A 15,450-nucleotide genomic window follows, 5' to 3' on the forward strand; every position below is an offset into this window, starting at 1 on the left:
TATGTGAGCTGGTTACTCTGCTGCGCTTAAAATTTCTTTTTTGGTTTGCTACAATGCCTTTTCTGAAACGTTGTCTCCCTCTGCTGGAACACTGACTTCTTTCATTTAATGCCTGCAGACTATAAAAGAGAAACCAACCCAAAAAGTTTGGTTGATTAGTCTGTGGCATTCTTTTAAACTGTTGCTTATGGCGGTCTCTGTGAGCTTCTCAGTGACATTCAGCCATCCAGGTATCCCGCCTGCAGTAGACGGAATGTGGCAATGGAACGCTGGCTGCGCGTGTCATAATAGGCTCTGAGCCTTTATATACCTGCGCACAGCAGCAGCCACCTTCAGTCTGCTGCTGGACAGCCAGCAGCAGCAGCAGCAGGAGAGGTAATTAATCAGCAACCCTCCTGCTAAGGGTAGACAGCTGCTCGTTCCACCCCCCCCCCCCCCCCCCGCCTTAATTGGTTCTCCTCCCTTCCAACGGTGTTGAGGCGGGTGGGAACAGCCGGGGGTTGAGGGTACTGTGCTAAAAGAGGTGGAGTTATGCAGATCTAAAACGCGTGGATTGCAGCAGCAGCAAGCCGAAAAGTGCAGGCATGTGAGGGATCTAGAGGTTGACAGCATGTCTTCTTAACGGGAGTCCAGGTGGCCATCTCCACAAATGGACTTTTCAGAATCCTTGGGTGGCACCGTAATCGGAAACCAATTCTGGTTATCGCTTCTCGGCCTTTTGGCTAAGATCAAGTGTAGTATCTGTTCTTATCAGTTTAATATCTGATACGTCCCCTATCTGGGGACCATATATTAAATGGATTTTTAGAACAGGGAGATGGAAAAAGAGCTTGCTCTGTCCACTCCACGCATTGACCTGGTATTGCAGTATCTCCAGGACCGGTGCACCCCTTCTTTAATGCAGTTTCTAAAATCAGAAAGAATTGAATTCAATGCTTTTTGTTCATTTGGCTTGTTTGTCGGATTTTGGGATGGACTCTTTGGCTTTGCTTTTCTTCTCCTCATTGGATTTTTCATGTTAAAAGTTGCAGAAGCCAGATGACAAGCTCATTTTGGTTCAACTTCAGCAACTGTGCATTGCATTGCCATGTAATGTAATGCAATGCTATCTATCTAGCTCTCCCTCTATACTTCCTTTTGGATAAACAGACATATTAGGCAAGCATTTTGGAGCTTTCACCTAAATAACTACAGGTGGTGAGATAAGCTGCACAATATAATTGACCTTTCAGTATATTGTTGCACACACACCATCTATTTAGCAAATGCCCTTGTTATCAACAGCAGCCTTTTAAACTCACCTGAGCTAACAGGTATGTGAGCTGGTTACTCTGCTGCGCTTAAAATTTCTTTTTTGGTTTGCTACAATGCCTTTTCTGAAACGTTGTCTCCCTCTGCTGGAACACTGACTTCTTTCATTTAATGCCTGCAGACTATAAAAGAGAAACCAACCCAAAAAGTTTGGTTGATTAGTCTGTGGCATTCTTTTAAACTGTTGCTTATGGCGGTCTCTGTGAGCTTCTCAGTGACATTCAGCCATCCAGGTATCCCGCCTGCAGTAGACGGAATGTGGCAATGGAACGCTGGCTGCGCGTGTCATAATAGGCTCTGAGCCTTTATATACCTGCGCACAGCAGCAGCCACCTTCAGTCTGCTGCTGGACAGCCAGCAGCAGCAGCAGCAGCAGCAGGAGAGGTAATTAATCAGCAACCCTCCTGCTAAGGGTAGACAGCTGCTCGTTCCACCCCCCCCCCCCGCCTTAATTGGTTCTCCTCCCTTCCAACGGTGTTGAGGCGGGTGGGAACAGCCGGGGGTTGAGGGTACTGTGCTAAAAGAGGTGGAGTTATGCAGATCTAAAACGCGTGGATTGCAGCAGCAGCAAGCCGAAAAGTGCAGGAATGTGAGGGATCTAGAGGTTGACAGCATGTCTTCTTAACGGGAGTCCAGGTGGCCATCTCCACAAATGGACTTTTCAGAATCCTTGGGTGGCACCGTAGTCGGAAACCAATTCTGGTTATCGCTTCTCGGCCTTTTGGCTAAGATCAAGTGTAGTATCTGTTCTTATCAGTTTAATATCTGATACGTCCCCTATCTGGGGACCATATATTAAATGGATTTTTAGAACAGGGAGATGGAAAAAGAGCTTGCTCTGTCCACTCCACGCATTGACCTGGTATTGCAGTATCTCCAGGACCGGTGCACCCCTTCTTTAATGCAGTTTCTAAAATCAGAAAGAATTGAATTCAATGCTTTTTGTTCATTTGGCTTGTTTGTCGGATTTTGGGATGGACTCTTTGGCTTTGCTTTTCTTCTCCTCATTGGATTTTTCATGTTAAAAGTTGCAGAAGCCAGATGACAAGCTCATTTTGGTTCAACTTCAGCAACTGTGCATTGCATTGCCATGTAATGTAATGCAATGCTATCTATCTAGCTCTCCCTCTATACTTCCTTTTGGATAAACAGACATATTAGGCAAGCATTTTGGAGCTTTCACCTAAATAACTACAGGTGGTGAGATAAGCTGCACAATATAATTGACCTTTCAGTATATTGTTGCACACACACCATCTATTTAGCAAATGCCCTTGTTATCAACAGCAGCCTTTTAAACTCACCTGAGCTAACAGGTATGTGAGCTGGTTACTCTGCTGCGCTTAAAATTTCTTTTTTGGTTTGCTACAATGCCTTTTCTGAAACGTTGTCTCCCTCTGCTGGAACACTGACTTCTTTCATTTAATGCCTGCAGACTATAAAAGAGAAACCAACCCAAAAAGTTTGGTTGATTAGTCTGTGGCATTCTTTTAAACTGTTGCTTATGGCGGTCTCTGTGAGCTTCTCAGTGACATTCAGCCATCCAGGTATCCCGCCTGCAGTAGACGGAATGTGGCAATGGAACGCTGGCTGCGCGTGTCATAATAGGCTCTGAGCCTTTATATACCTGCGCACAGCAGCAGCCACCTTCAGTCTGCTGCTGGACAGCCAGCAGCAGCAGCAGCAGCAGGAGAGGTAATTAATCAGCAACCCTCCTGCTAAGGGTAGACAGCTGCTCGTTCCACCCCCCCCCCCCCCGCTTTAATTGGTTCTCCTCCCTTCCAACGGTGTTGAGGCGGGTGGGAACAGCCGGGGGTTGAGGGTACTGTGCTAAAAGAGGTGGAGTTATGCAGATCTAAAACGCGTGGATTGCAGCAGCAGCAAGCCGAAAAGTGCAGGCATGTGAGGGATCTAGAGGTTGACAGCATGTCTTCTTAACGGGAGTCCAGGTGGCCATCTCCACAAATGGACTTTTCAGAATCCTTGGGTGGCACCGTAGTCGGAAACCAATTCTGGTTATCGCTTCTCGGCCTTTTGGCTAAGATCAAGTGTAGTATCTGTTCTTATCAGTTTAATATCTGATACGTCCCCTATCTGGGGACCATATATTAAATGGATTTTTAGAACAGGGAGATGGAAAAAGAGCTTGCTCTGTCCACTCCACGCATTGACCTGGTATTGCAGTATCTCCAGGACCGGTGCACCCCTTCTTTAATGCAGTTTCTAAAATCAGAAAGAATTGAATTCAATGCTTTTTGTTCATTTGGCTTGTTTGTCGGATTTTGGGATGGACTCTTTGGCTTTGCTTTTCTTCTCCTCATTGGATTTTTCATGTTAAAAGTTGCAGAAGCCAGATGACAAGCTCATTTTGGTTCAACTTCAGCAACTGTGCATTGCATTGCCATGTAATGTAATGCAATGCTATCTATCTAGCTCTCCCTCTATACTTCCTTTTGGATAAACAGACATATTAGGCAAGCATTTTGGAGCTTTCACCTAAATAACTACAGGTGGTGAGATAAGCTGCACAATATAATTGACCTTTCAGTATATTGTTGCACACACACCATCTATTTAGCAAATGCCCTTGTTATCAACAGCAGCCTTTTAAACTCACCTGAGCTAACAGGTATGTGAGCTGGTTACTCTGCTGCGCTTAAAATTTCTTTTTTGGTTTGCTACAATGCCTTTTCTGAAACGTTGTCTCCCTCTGCTGGAACACTGACTTCTTTCATTTAATGCCTGCAGACTATAAAAGAGAAACCAACCCAAAAAGTTTGGTTGATTAGTCTGTGGCATTCTTTTAAACTGTTGCTTATGGCGGTCTCTGTGAGCTTCTCAGTGACATTCAGCCATCCAGGTATCCCGCCTGCAGTAGACGGAATGTGGCAATGGAACGCTGGCTGCGCGTGTCATAATAGGCTCTGAGCCTTTATATACCTGCGCACAGCAGCAGCCACCTTCAGTCTGCTGCTGGACAGCCAGCAGCAGCAGCAGCAGCAGCAGGAGAGGTAATTAATCAGCAACCCTCCTGCTAAGGGTAGACAGCTGCTCGTTCCACACCCCCCCCCCGCCTTAATTGGTTCTCCTCCCTTCCAACGGTGTTGAGGCGGGTGGGAACAGCCGGGGGTTGAGGGTACTGTGCTAAAAGAGGTGGAGTTATGCAGATCTAAAACGCGTGGATTGCAGCAGCAGCAAGCCGAAAAGTGCAGGCATGTGAGGGATCTAGAGGTTGACAGCATGTCTTCTTAACGGGAGTCCAGGTGGCCATCTCCACAAATGGACTTTTCAGAATCCTTGGGTGGCACCGTAGTCGGAAACCAATTCTGGTTATCGCTTCTCGGCCTTTTGGCTAAGATCAAGTGTAGTATCTGTTCTTATCAGTTTAATATCTGATACGTCCCCTATCTGGGGACCATATATTAAATGGATTTTTAGAACAGGGAGATGGAAAAAGAGCTTGCTCTGTCCACTCCACGCATTGACCTGGTATTGCAGTATCTCCAGGACCGGTGCACCCCTTCTTTAATGCAGTTTCTAAAATCAGAAAGAATTGAATTCAATGCTTTTTGTTCATTTGGCTTGTTTGTCGGATTTTGGGATGGACTCTTTGGCTTTGCTTTTCTTCTCCTCATTGGATTTTTCATGTTAAAAGTTGCAGAAGCCAGATGACAAGCTCATTTTGGTTCAACTTCAGCAACTGTGCATTGCATTGCCATGTAATGTAATGCAATGCTATCTATCTAGCTCTCCCTCTATACTTCCTTTTGGATAAACAGACATATTAGGCAAGCATTTTGGAGCTTTCACCTAAATAACTACAGGTGGTGAGATAAGCTGCACAATATAATTGACCTTTCAGTATATTGTTGCACACACACCATCTATTTAGCAAATGCCCTTGTTATCAACAGCAGCCTTTTAAACTCACCTGAGCTAACAGGTATGTGAGCTGGTTACTCTGCTGCGCTTAAAATTTCTTTTTTGGTTTGCTACAATGCCTTTTCTGAAACGTTGTCTCCCTCTGCTGGAACACTGACTTCTTTCATTTAATGCCTGCAGACTATAAAAGAGAAACCAACCCAAAAAGTTTGGTTGATTAGTCTGTGGCATTCTTTTAAACTGTTGCTTATGGCGGTCTCTGTGAGCTTCTCAGTGACATTCAGCCATCCAGGTATCCCGCCTGCAGTAGACGGAATGTGGCAATGGAACGCTGGCTGCGCGTGTCATAATAGGCTCTGAGCCTTTATATACCTGCGCACAGCAGCAGCCACCTTCAGTCTGCTGCTGGACAGCCAGCAGCAGCAGCAGCAGCAGGAGAGGTAATTAATCAGCAACCCTCCTGCTAAGGGTAGACAGCTGCTCGTTCCACCCCCCCCCCCCGCTTTAATTGGTTCTCCTCCCTTCCAACGGTGTTGAGGCGGGTGGGAACAGCCGGGGGTTGAGGGTACTGTGCTAAAAGAGGTGGAGTTATGCAGATCTAAAACGCGTGGATTGCAGCAGCAGCAAGCCGAAAAGTGCAGGCATGTGAGGGATCTAGAGGTTGACAGCATGTCTTCTTAACGGGAGTCCAGGTGGCCATCTCCACAAATGGACTTTTCAGAATCCTTGGGTGGCACCGTAGTCGGAAACCAATTCTGGTTATCGCTTCTCGGCCTTTTGGCTAAGATCAAGTGTAGTATCTGTTCTTATCAGTTTAATATCTGATACGTCCCCTATCTGGGGACCATATATTAAATGGATTTTTAGAACAGGGAGATGGAAAAAGAGCTTGCTCTGTCCACTCCACGCATTGACCTGGTATTGCAGTATCTCCAGGACCGGTGCACCCCTTCTTTAATGCAGTTTCTAAAATCAGAAAGAATTGAATTCAATGCTTTTTGTTCATTTGGCTTGTTTGTCGGATTTTGGGATGGACTCTTTGGCTTTGCTTTTCTTCTCCTCATTGGATTTTTCATGTTAAAAGTTGCAGAAGCCAGATGACAAGCTCATTTTGGTTCAACTTCAGCAACTGTGCATTGCATTGCCATGTAATGTAATGCAATGCTATCTATCTAGCTCTCCCTCTATACTTCCTTTTGGATAAACAGACATATTAGGCAAGCATTTTGGAGCTTTCACCTAAATAACTACAGGTGGTGAGATAAGCTGCACAATATAATTGACCTTTCAGTATATTGTTGCACACACACCATCTATTTAGCAAATGCCCTTGTTATCAACAGCAGCCTTTTAAACTCACCTGAGCTAACAGGTATGTGAGCTGGTTACTCTGCTGCGCTTAAAATTTCTTTTTTGGTTTGCTACAATGCCTTTTCTGAAACGTTGTCTCCCTCTGCTGGAACACTGACTTCTTTCATTTAATGCCTGCAGACTATAAAAGAGAAACCAACCCAAAAAGTTTGGTTGATTAGTCTGTGGCATTCTTTTAAACTGTTGCTTATGGCGGTCTCTGTGAGCTTCTCAGTGACATTCAGCCATCCAGGTATCCCGCCTGCAGTAGACGGAATGTGGCAATGGAACGCTGGCTGCGCGTGTCATAATAGGCTCTGAGCCTTTATATACCTGCGCACAGCAGCAGCCACCTTCAGTCTGCTGCTGGACAGCCAGCAGCAGCAGCAGCAGCAGCAGGAGAGGTAATTAATCAGCAACCCTCCTGCTAAGGGTAGACAGCTGCTCGTTCCACCCCCCCCCCCCGCCTTAATTGGTTCTCCTCCCTTCCAACGGTGTTGAGGCGGGTGGGAACAGCCGGGGGTTGAGGGTACTGTTCTAAAAGAGGTGGAGTTATGCAGATCTAAAACGCGTGGATTGCAGCAGCAGCAAGCCGAAAAGTGCAGGCATGTGAGGGATCTAGAGGTTGACAGCATGTCTTCTTAACGGGAGTCCAGGTGGCCATCTCCACAAATGGACTTTTCAGAATCCTTGGGTGGCACCGTAGTCGGAAACCAATTCTGGTTATCGCTTCTCGGCCTTTTGGCTAAGATCAAGTGTAGTATCTGTTCTTATCAGTTTAATATCTGATACGTCCCCTATCTGGGGACCATATATTAAATGGATTTTTAGAACAGGGAGATGGAAAAAGAGCTTGCTCTGTCCACTCCACGCATTGACCTGGTATTGCAGTATCTCCAGGACCGGTGCACCCCTTCTTTAATGCAGTTTCTAAAATCAGAAAGAATTGAATTCAATGCTTTTTGTTCATTTGGCTTGTTTGTCGGATTTTGGGATGGACTCTTTGGCTTTGCTTTTCTTCTCCTCATTGGATTTTTCATGTTAAAAGTTGCAGAAGCCAGATGACAAGCTCATTTTGGTTCAACTTCAGCAACTGTGCATTGCATTGCCATGTAATGTAATGCAATGCTATCTATCTAGCTCTCCCTCTATACTTCCTTTTGGATAAACAGACATATTAGGCAAGCATTTTGGAGCTTTCACCTAAATAACTACAGGTGGTGAGATAAGCTGCACAATATAATTGACCTTTCAGTATATTGTTGCACACACACCATCTATTTAGCAAATGCCCTTGTTATCAACAGCAGCCTTTTAAACTCACCTGAGCTAACAGGTATGTGAGCTGGTTACTCTGCTGCGCTTAAAATTTCTTTTTTGGTTTGCTACAATGCCTTTTCTGAAACGTTGTCTCCCTCTGCTGGAACACTGACTTCTTTCATTTAATGCCTGCAGACTATAAAAGAGAAACCAACCCAAAAAGTTTGGTTGATTAGTCTGTGGCATTCTTTTAAACTGTTGCTTATGGCAGTCTCTGTGAGCTTCTCAGTGACATTCAGCCATCCAGGTATCCCGCCTGCAGTAGACGGAATGTGGCAATGGAACGCTGGCTGCGCGTGTCATAATAGGCTCTGAGCCTTTATATACCTGCGCACAGCAGCAGCCACCTTCAGTCTGCTGCTGGACAGCCAGCAGCAGCAGCAGCAGGAGAGGTAATTAATCAGCAACCCTCCTGCTAAGGGTAGACAGCTGCTCGTTCCACCCCCCCGCCCCCGCCTTAATTGGTTCTCCTCCCTTCCAACGGTGTTGAGGCGGGTGGGAACAGCCGGGGGTTGAGGGTACTGTGCTAAAAGAGGTGGAGTTATGCAGATCTAAAACGCGTGGATTGCAGCAGCAGCAAGCCGAAAAGTGCAGGCATGTGAGGGATCTAGAGGTTGACAGCATGTCTTCTTAACGGGAGTCCAGGTGGCCATCTCCACAAATGGACTTTTCAGAATCCTTGGGTGGCACCGTAGTCGGAAACCAATTCTGGTTATCGCTTTTCGGCCTTTTGGCTAAGATCAAGTGTAGTATCTGTTCTTATCAGTTTAATATCTGATACGTCCCCTATCTGGGGACCATATATTAAATGGATTTTTAGAACAGGGAGATGGAAAAAGAGCTTGCTCTGTCCACTCCACGCATTGACCTGGTATTGCAGTATCTCCAGGACCGGTGCACCCCTTCTTTAATGCAGTTTCTAAAATCAGAAAGAATTGAATTCAATGCTTTTTGTTCATTTGGCTTGTTTGTCGGATTTTGGGATGGACTCTTTGGCTTTGCTTTTCTTCTCCTCATTGGATTTTTCATGTTAAAAGTTGCAGAAGCCAGATGACAAGATCATTTTGGTTCAACTTCAGCAACTGTGCATTGCATTGCCATGTAATGTAATGCAATGCTATCTATCTAGCTCTCCCTCTATACTTCCTTTTGGATAAACAGACATATTAGGCAAGCATTTTGGAGCTTTCACCTAAATAACTACAGGTGGTGAGATAAGCTGCACAATATAATTGACCTTTCAGTATATTGTTGCACACACACCATCTATTTAGCAAATGCCCTTGTTATCAACAGCAGCCTTTTAAACTCACCTGAGCTAACAGGTATGTGAGCTGGTTACTCTGCTGCGCTTAAAATTTCTTTTTTGGTTTGCTACAATGCCTTTTCTGAAACGTTGTCTCCCTCTGCTGGAACACTGACTTCTTTCATTTAATGCCTGCAGACTATAAAAGAGAAACCAACCCAAAAAGTTTGGTTGATTAGTCTGTGGCATTCTTTTAAACTGTTGCTTATGGCGGTCTCTGTGAGCTTCTCAGTGACATTCAGCCATCCAGGTATCCCGCCTGCAGTAGACGGAATGTGGCAATGGAACGCTGGCTGCGCGTGTCATAATAGGCTCTGAGCCTTTATATACCTGCGCACAGCAGCAGCCACCTTCAGTCTGCTGCTGGACAGCCAGCAGCAGCAGCAGCAGGAGAGGTAATTAATCAGCAACCCTCCTGCTAAGGGTAGACAGCTGCTCGTTCCACCCCCCCCCCCCCGCCTTAATTGGTTCTCCTCCCTTCCAACGGTGTTGAGGCGGGTGGGAACAGCCGGGGGTTGAGGGTACTGTGCTAAAAGAGGTGGAGTTATGCAGATCTAAAACGCGTGGATTGCAGCAGCAGCAAGCCGAAAAGTGCAGGCATGTGAGGGATCTAGAGGTTGACAGCATGTCTTCTTAACGGGAGTCCAGGTGGCCATCTCCACAAATGGACTTTTCAGAATCCTTGGGTGGCACCGTAGTCGGAAACCAATTCTGGTTATCGCTTCTCGGCCTTTTGGCTAAGATCAAGTGTAGTATCTGTTCTTATCAGTTTAATATCTGATACGTCCCCTATCTGGGGACCATATATTAAATGGATTTTTAGAACAGGGAGATGGAAAAAGAGCTTGCTCTGTCCACTCCACGCATTGACCTGGTATTGCAGTATCTCCAGGACCGGTGCACCCCTTCTTTAATGCAGTTTCTAAAATCAGAAAGAATTGAATTCAATGCTTTTTGTTCATTTGGCTTGTTTGTCGGATTTTGGGATGGACTCTTTGGCTTTGCTTTTCTTCTCCTCATTGGATTTTTCATGTTAAAAGTTGCAGAAGCCAGATGACAAGCTCATTTTGGTTCAACTTCAGCAACTGTGCATTGCATTGCCATGTAATGTAATGCAATGCTATCTATCTAGCTCTCCCTCTATACTTCCTTTTGGATAAACAGACATATTAGGCAAGCATTTTGGAGCTTTCACCTAAATAACTACAGGTGGTGAGATAAGCTGCACAATATAATTGACCTTTCAGTATATTGTTGCACACACACCATCTATTTAGCAAATGCCCTTGTTATCAACAGCAGCCTTTTAAACTCACCTGAGCTAACAGGTATGTGAGCTGGTTACTCTGCTGCGCTTAAAATTTCTTTTTTGGTTTGCTACAATGCCTTTTCTGAAACGTTGTCTCCCTCTGCTGGAACACTGACTTCTTTCATTTAATGCCTGCAGACTATAAAAGAGAAACCAACCCAAAAAGTTTGGTTGATTAGTCTGTGGCATTCTTTTAAACTGTTGCTTATGGTGGTCTCTGTGAGCTTCTCAGTGACATTCAGCCATCCAGGTATCCCGCCTGTGTGACACCCCAGGGGTCTGGTTGTCACAGTGATAGAGATATTACGTCTGAGAGCAGGTGGGAGGTCCTTTGGTCAGGGATCCTGTGCATGCCACACCTCCTGCCCAGCCTTGGGAGGGGAAGAACTTCCCCTGTATAAACCCGGGGCTGAGGCAGGGTTAGTGAGTCCAGGAAGAGTAGAGACAAGAGCAGCATAGGAAGCAGCAGAGTCACAAGGAGTCAGGGGCTGGCAGCTAAAGAGCTCGCCCTGACTAAGAAGATTCTTTACCGGACCCGGAGTCCGAGGCTGTGGGGACTAACTTCTACCCAGCAGCAGAATCCGTCAGGCAGGGGATTTCAGGTCCCCTGGCCCAGAAGCCCGAAGGCCCGGTCACACGCGTGGGACCAGCACCGCCATCGTGGAGCGGAAGCCATTAGAAGGCCCCGAGTCACCGGCCATACGGGTGAGCACCACACGGTACACTCAGGGACGTGGGCTACTTACATCAGCTTCTAGCAAGGTAGCCAGAAGAGTACAGTCAGCTTGGGAGGCCTACAACTACGCCTGGCCAGGGGAGATCCCATCTGCTCAAGGACTGACCAGGCCCCGTTCGCTAGCAAGTACTCCGGGAGGGTCTATCGTTGTTACCAGTAAAGACCCTGAACGCTACCATACCGTCTCTGAGTGGTTCCTGCTACCCCCATCATCCACGTCGGCTGCCCTGAGGCCATACCCCTCCCGTTGGGGGTTATACTATCACGCTGCACCATCCTTCCACCGGCCTCAGCGGTCTGCCCTGCAGCAGCAGCCCCCCTGGCTGCATTCAACGGGTGGCGTAGTCATCAACCATTTTCTACCGCTAACAGACTGCCGTCCAGTTTGACTCCCTGGGCACGGACCGGGTCACCGCCATGAGACTACAACCCTAAACAGATCCGGCTCCGGGTAAGCTCCCGCGTGCGCAACGCAGCGCGACACAGGCCCAGGGGCTCGTCAACTTTGGCGTAGTCGGCAGGATCACGTGCCCGCAACCACCGGGTACTGCGTGCCTGAAAAGCAAAGACTGTTCAAACTTACCAGTGGTGAAGATTCCCGCCATCGGTGAAGATTCCCGCCATCCGGCGCCATCTTCAGCCTTCTTCCCGCCATCGGTGAAGTTTCCCGCCATCCGGCGCCATCTTCAGCCTTCTTCCCGCCATCCGTGGAGTTTTCCCGCCATTGGACGCCATCTTGAGGACGCCGCGCGGGAAGAAGAGGGGCGTGGACTCCGAAAGCGCGCGAGAACTGAAGCCCCGCCTCACGTCTGGACGTTGCGTAAGGTCCTGGAAGGAGCCCAGCAGACGCCGACGTCACAGGAGCGCGACGGAAGGTCCTCAACCCTGACGATCCACTGCGGAGCCGCGGCCTACGGAACAGGATCATCGCAAGGTAGGCCACGGTCCACTAGGGGGGAGGAAGATGTCGGATACGGAGGAGAGCTCCACTGCCTCAACCCCCGCCAGCGCTACCGCTGTTGCAGTTATGCCCTTCACCATGCCCTATATCCCGGGAGCAGCTTGGCTACCCCAGTACTCAGGGGAGTCACATACCCTGCATGACTTTAGAGAAAAGCTGGATAGCCTCTTCCAGGTGTACCCCCTCACAGAAGAGCAAAAAGTGAGCATCCTGGTGGCCCAACTAACTGGGGCAGCCAAAAGGGAAGTAAAATCCTGGCCACCTGGGAGGAAGACTGTCGCAGGGATACTAACCCGGCTGAAGGACACCTTTGATACCCGCACCTCAGCCGAGATTAAACTTAGATTCTACGGGTGCAAGCAGCGAGCGCATGAGAGTATAAGGGACTATGCACTCAACCTACAAGAGGCCCTGAGGGCCATTAAGCAGACCGACCCTAATGGAGTGGGAAACGAGGACAGGCTGTTGACCGAACAATTTATAGAGGGTTTATATTGCAATGCCCACCGCACCCAGTTGCGGGCAATGGCCTTACAGGACCCTCATCTAGAATTTGCACAGTTCAAGGACAGAGCCATCCGGGTGCTCCGAGAACCGGCACCAGGTGGCGTTGTGACCCACAGACGCCCCACTACCACTTACTACCAGGAGGCGGCGCCCTTGTCAGCAGGGCCTGTGGGAGCTGATGCGCAGGCTTTGGACAATGACCCGGCTCCAGACCTACACCATCAGGTCCAAGAGCTAGCTAAAAGCGTTGCTGCGCTAACCCGAACTGTGCAGTCTTTACAGGTTTCCACTCCAGGGAAGATCCAGCTGGCATCCGGACCGGAGGACATCCCGTGGCGTCGACCAAGGAGGACCCCACCGGCCAGAGGAAGACCCAGTGACCGATACAGCGAGGACGGACGACCCATCTGCCGCCGCTGCAATCAACCCGGACATATGGAAAGGTACTGTTCTTTAAACGGGCACAACCTGGGGTAGAGGGCCAACCCCCAGGAAAAAGATCACCAGGCCCATCGAACTGGCGCGACAGATATGTGGGAGGACGTCCAGTCTTGCCTGTGGTACTGGATGGCATTCCCATGAGTGCCCTACTGGACACCGGGTCACAGGTCACCACCATCCCGTACGTGCTCTTCAAGCAGTACTGGAATGACTCGGATATTACCCGCTACCCTGACGACGACTTGAGTATCATCGCCAGCAATGGTCAGCCCGTGCCACAGATCGGATTTAAAGAGGTGACCATCAAAATTGGTAGAGTCGAACTGGCCGCACAGGGACTGATCATTGTAGATATTGACAAACATGAGAGTCACCCAAAAATAACTCTAGGAACTAATGTAATTGAAAATTGTCTTGCAGAGGTGATTTTCCTTTTACAGCAGGTTGCCAAGAATGCCAGCTCCGGCGAGCAGCGGGTGCTCCAGAAAGAGATCCGGGCACTGATGCAACGGCAACAAGTGGAACTCTCCGGCGGTGAGATTGGTAGCGTAAGAATGTGTGACCCTTTTCCTATTGCCATGCCCCCAAAAAGTGAAATGATGATTTGGTGCCGGGCAGCTATTGGTCTGAGAGGTAGAGATTACCAGGCAATGGTAGAACCAGTTTACTCAGACAGTAGGCCCACCATTTTGACAGCACGGGGGGTGGTCAATGTACGCCATGGGAGGGTGCCCGTTCGCATAATAAATATCGGGGAGAGGGAAGTGTACCTGCCCCGGTATGCCACGCTAGCCAAATTATATACCACTAATCAAAATTCTATACAATCTGTGGAACCCTTGCCTCCATCTCACCCGGAGGAAGGTAACGGCTCTAAGAAAGACATGGAGGACTGGTGTCAGCAACTACATCTGGGTACTGACTTCACTCCCTCACACCAGAAACAAGGAGTCTATCGGGTGGTTCAAGAGTATGAGAGAGTGTTTAGTAAACACCCGTTAGACTTCGGGCGAGTCAAGGGGGTAGAACACCGCATCCCCACGGGAGATCATCCTCCCATAAAAGAGAGGTATCGACCCGTACCCCCTGCACATTACCAACACGCCAAGGGGATGCTTAGAGACATGAAGGAGGCTGGGGTAATCCGGGATAGCTGTAGCCCCTGGGCAGCCCCACTAGTTTTAGTCAAAAAGAAAGACAACACCATGAGGATGTGTGTAGATTACCGGAAAATCAACCGTATCACACACAAGGATGCGTACCCCTTACCAAGGATAGAGGAGTCATTGGCTGCTTTAAGATCTGCTAACTTCTTCTCTACCTTGGATCTCACTAGCGGGTACTGGCAGGTTCCTGTAGCAGAGGCGGACCGGGAGAAGACCGCATTCACCACCCCGATGGGACTTAGCGAGTTCACCTGCATGCCGTTCGGACTCTGCAACGCCCCAGGAACCTTCCAACGATTAATGGAGTGCTGTCTGGGCCACAGAAACTTCGAGACGGTCCTGTTGTACCTGGACGATGTCATCGTATACTCCAAAACTTATGAGGACCACCTGAAACACCTGGCGGAGGTGTTCGAAGCTCTGGCGAGTTACGGCCTAAAGGTGAAACCCTCCAAGTGTCACCTCCTGAAACCAAAGGTGCAATACCTGGGACACGTGGTGAGCGCTGACGGAGTGGCTCCCGACCCCGATAAGATCACCGCAATTAAGGGATGGCCAAGCCCCTCCAGCGTAAAAGAAGTGCGGCAGTTCCTAGGGTTGGTAGGCTACTACCGAAGGTTTATTCCCGGTTTCACCAAAAAGGCAGCACCTATGCAGGACCTCCTGATAGGCCAGTCCTGGAAGGCCAAGAACCAGAAGCCGCCCTTCAAATGGGAAAAGCTAGAAGAAGAGTCCTTCCGCCAGCTGAAGATGGCCCTCACGGGGGATGAAATCTTGGCGTACCCGGACTATAGCCAGCCCTTCATCCTCTACACTGACGCCAGTAACATCGGGCTAGGAGCCGTACTGTCCCAGATTCAGCAGGGGAGAGAACGAGTAATCTCCTATGCCAGCCGAAAACTGCGACCCACCGAAAGGAACCCCGAAAATTACAGCTCATTTAAGCTAGAGTTCCTGGCCGTGGTATGGGCAGTCACCGAGCGCTTTAGGCATTACCTCGCTTCTTCCCGGTTCACCGTATACACGGATAACAACCCGTTGACACACCTGGACACGGCAAGACTCGGTGCCCTGGAGCAGAGGTGGATGGCCCGTCTGTCCAACTACGAGTTCACAATTAAATACCGGGCAGGGCGCTCCAATACCAACGCGGATGCCCTG

The 15,450-nt window shown here is 48.5% G+C and overlaps 8 non-coding genes across 8 annotated transcripts; all 8 read left to right on the forward strand.

Annotated features, from left to right (window-relative positions):
• Positions 1-702: 702 nt before the first annotated feature.
• LOC141158506 (U2 spliceosomal RNA) lies at positions 703-893 on the forward strand. Its single transcript, XR_012248535.1, has one exon. It is a non-coding gene; the product is annotated as a U2 spliceosomal RNA (small nuclear RNA).
• A 1,123-nt stretch (positions 894-2,016) lies between these two features.
• On the forward strand, positions 2,017-2,207 carry LOC141158518 (U2 spliceosomal RNA). The gene has a single exon (XR_012248546.1). It is a non-coding gene; the product is annotated as a U2 spliceosomal RNA (small nuclear RNA).
• Positions 2,208-3,329: 1,122 nt separating this feature from the next.
• Positions 3,330-3,520, forward strand: LOC141158530 (U2 spliceosomal RNA). Its single transcript, XR_012248558.1, has one exon. It is a non-coding gene; the product is annotated as a U2 spliceosomal RNA (small nuclear RNA).
• Positions 3,521-4,643: 1,123 nt separating this feature from the next.
• On the forward strand, positions 4,644-4,834 carry LOC141158541 (U2 spliceosomal RNA). Its single transcript, XR_012248569.1, has one exon. It is a non-coding gene; the product is annotated as a U2 spliceosomal RNA (small nuclear RNA).
• Positions 4,835-5,954: 1,120 nt separating this feature from the next.
• On the forward strand, positions 5,955-6,145 carry LOC141158552 (U2 spliceosomal RNA). The gene has a single exon (XR_012248580.1). It is a non-coding gene; the product is annotated as a U2 spliceosomal RNA (small nuclear RNA).
• A 1,123-nt stretch (positions 6,146-7,268) lies between these two features.
• On the forward strand, positions 7,269-7,459 carry LOC141158563 (U2 spliceosomal RNA). Its single transcript, XR_012248591.1, has one exon. It is a non-coding gene; the product is annotated as a U2 spliceosomal RNA (small nuclear RNA).
• Positions 7,460-8,577: 1,118 nt separating this feature from the next.
• On the forward strand, positions 8,578-8,768 carry LOC141159874 (U2 spliceosomal RNA). Its single transcript, XR_012249868.1, has one exon. It is a non-coding gene; the product is annotated as a U2 spliceosomal RNA (small nuclear RNA).
• A 1,118-nt stretch (positions 8,769-9,886) lies between these two features.
• Positions 9,887-10,077, forward strand: LOC141158574 (U2 spliceosomal RNA). The gene has a single exon (XR_012248602.1). It is a non-coding gene; the product is annotated as a U2 spliceosomal RNA (small nuclear RNA).
• The last annotated feature ends 5,373 nt before the right edge of the window (positions 10,078-15,450 follow it).

This window comes from Phyllobates terribilis, unplaced genomic scaffold (assembly GCF_046119375.1).
Source record: "Phyllobates terribilis strain yellow unplaced genomic scaffold, ASM4611937v1 Scaffold_8__6_contigs__length_399053987, whole genome shotgun sequence".
NCBI lineage: Eukaryota > Metazoa > Chordata > Amphibia > Anura > Dendrobatidae > Phyllobates > Phyllobates terribilis.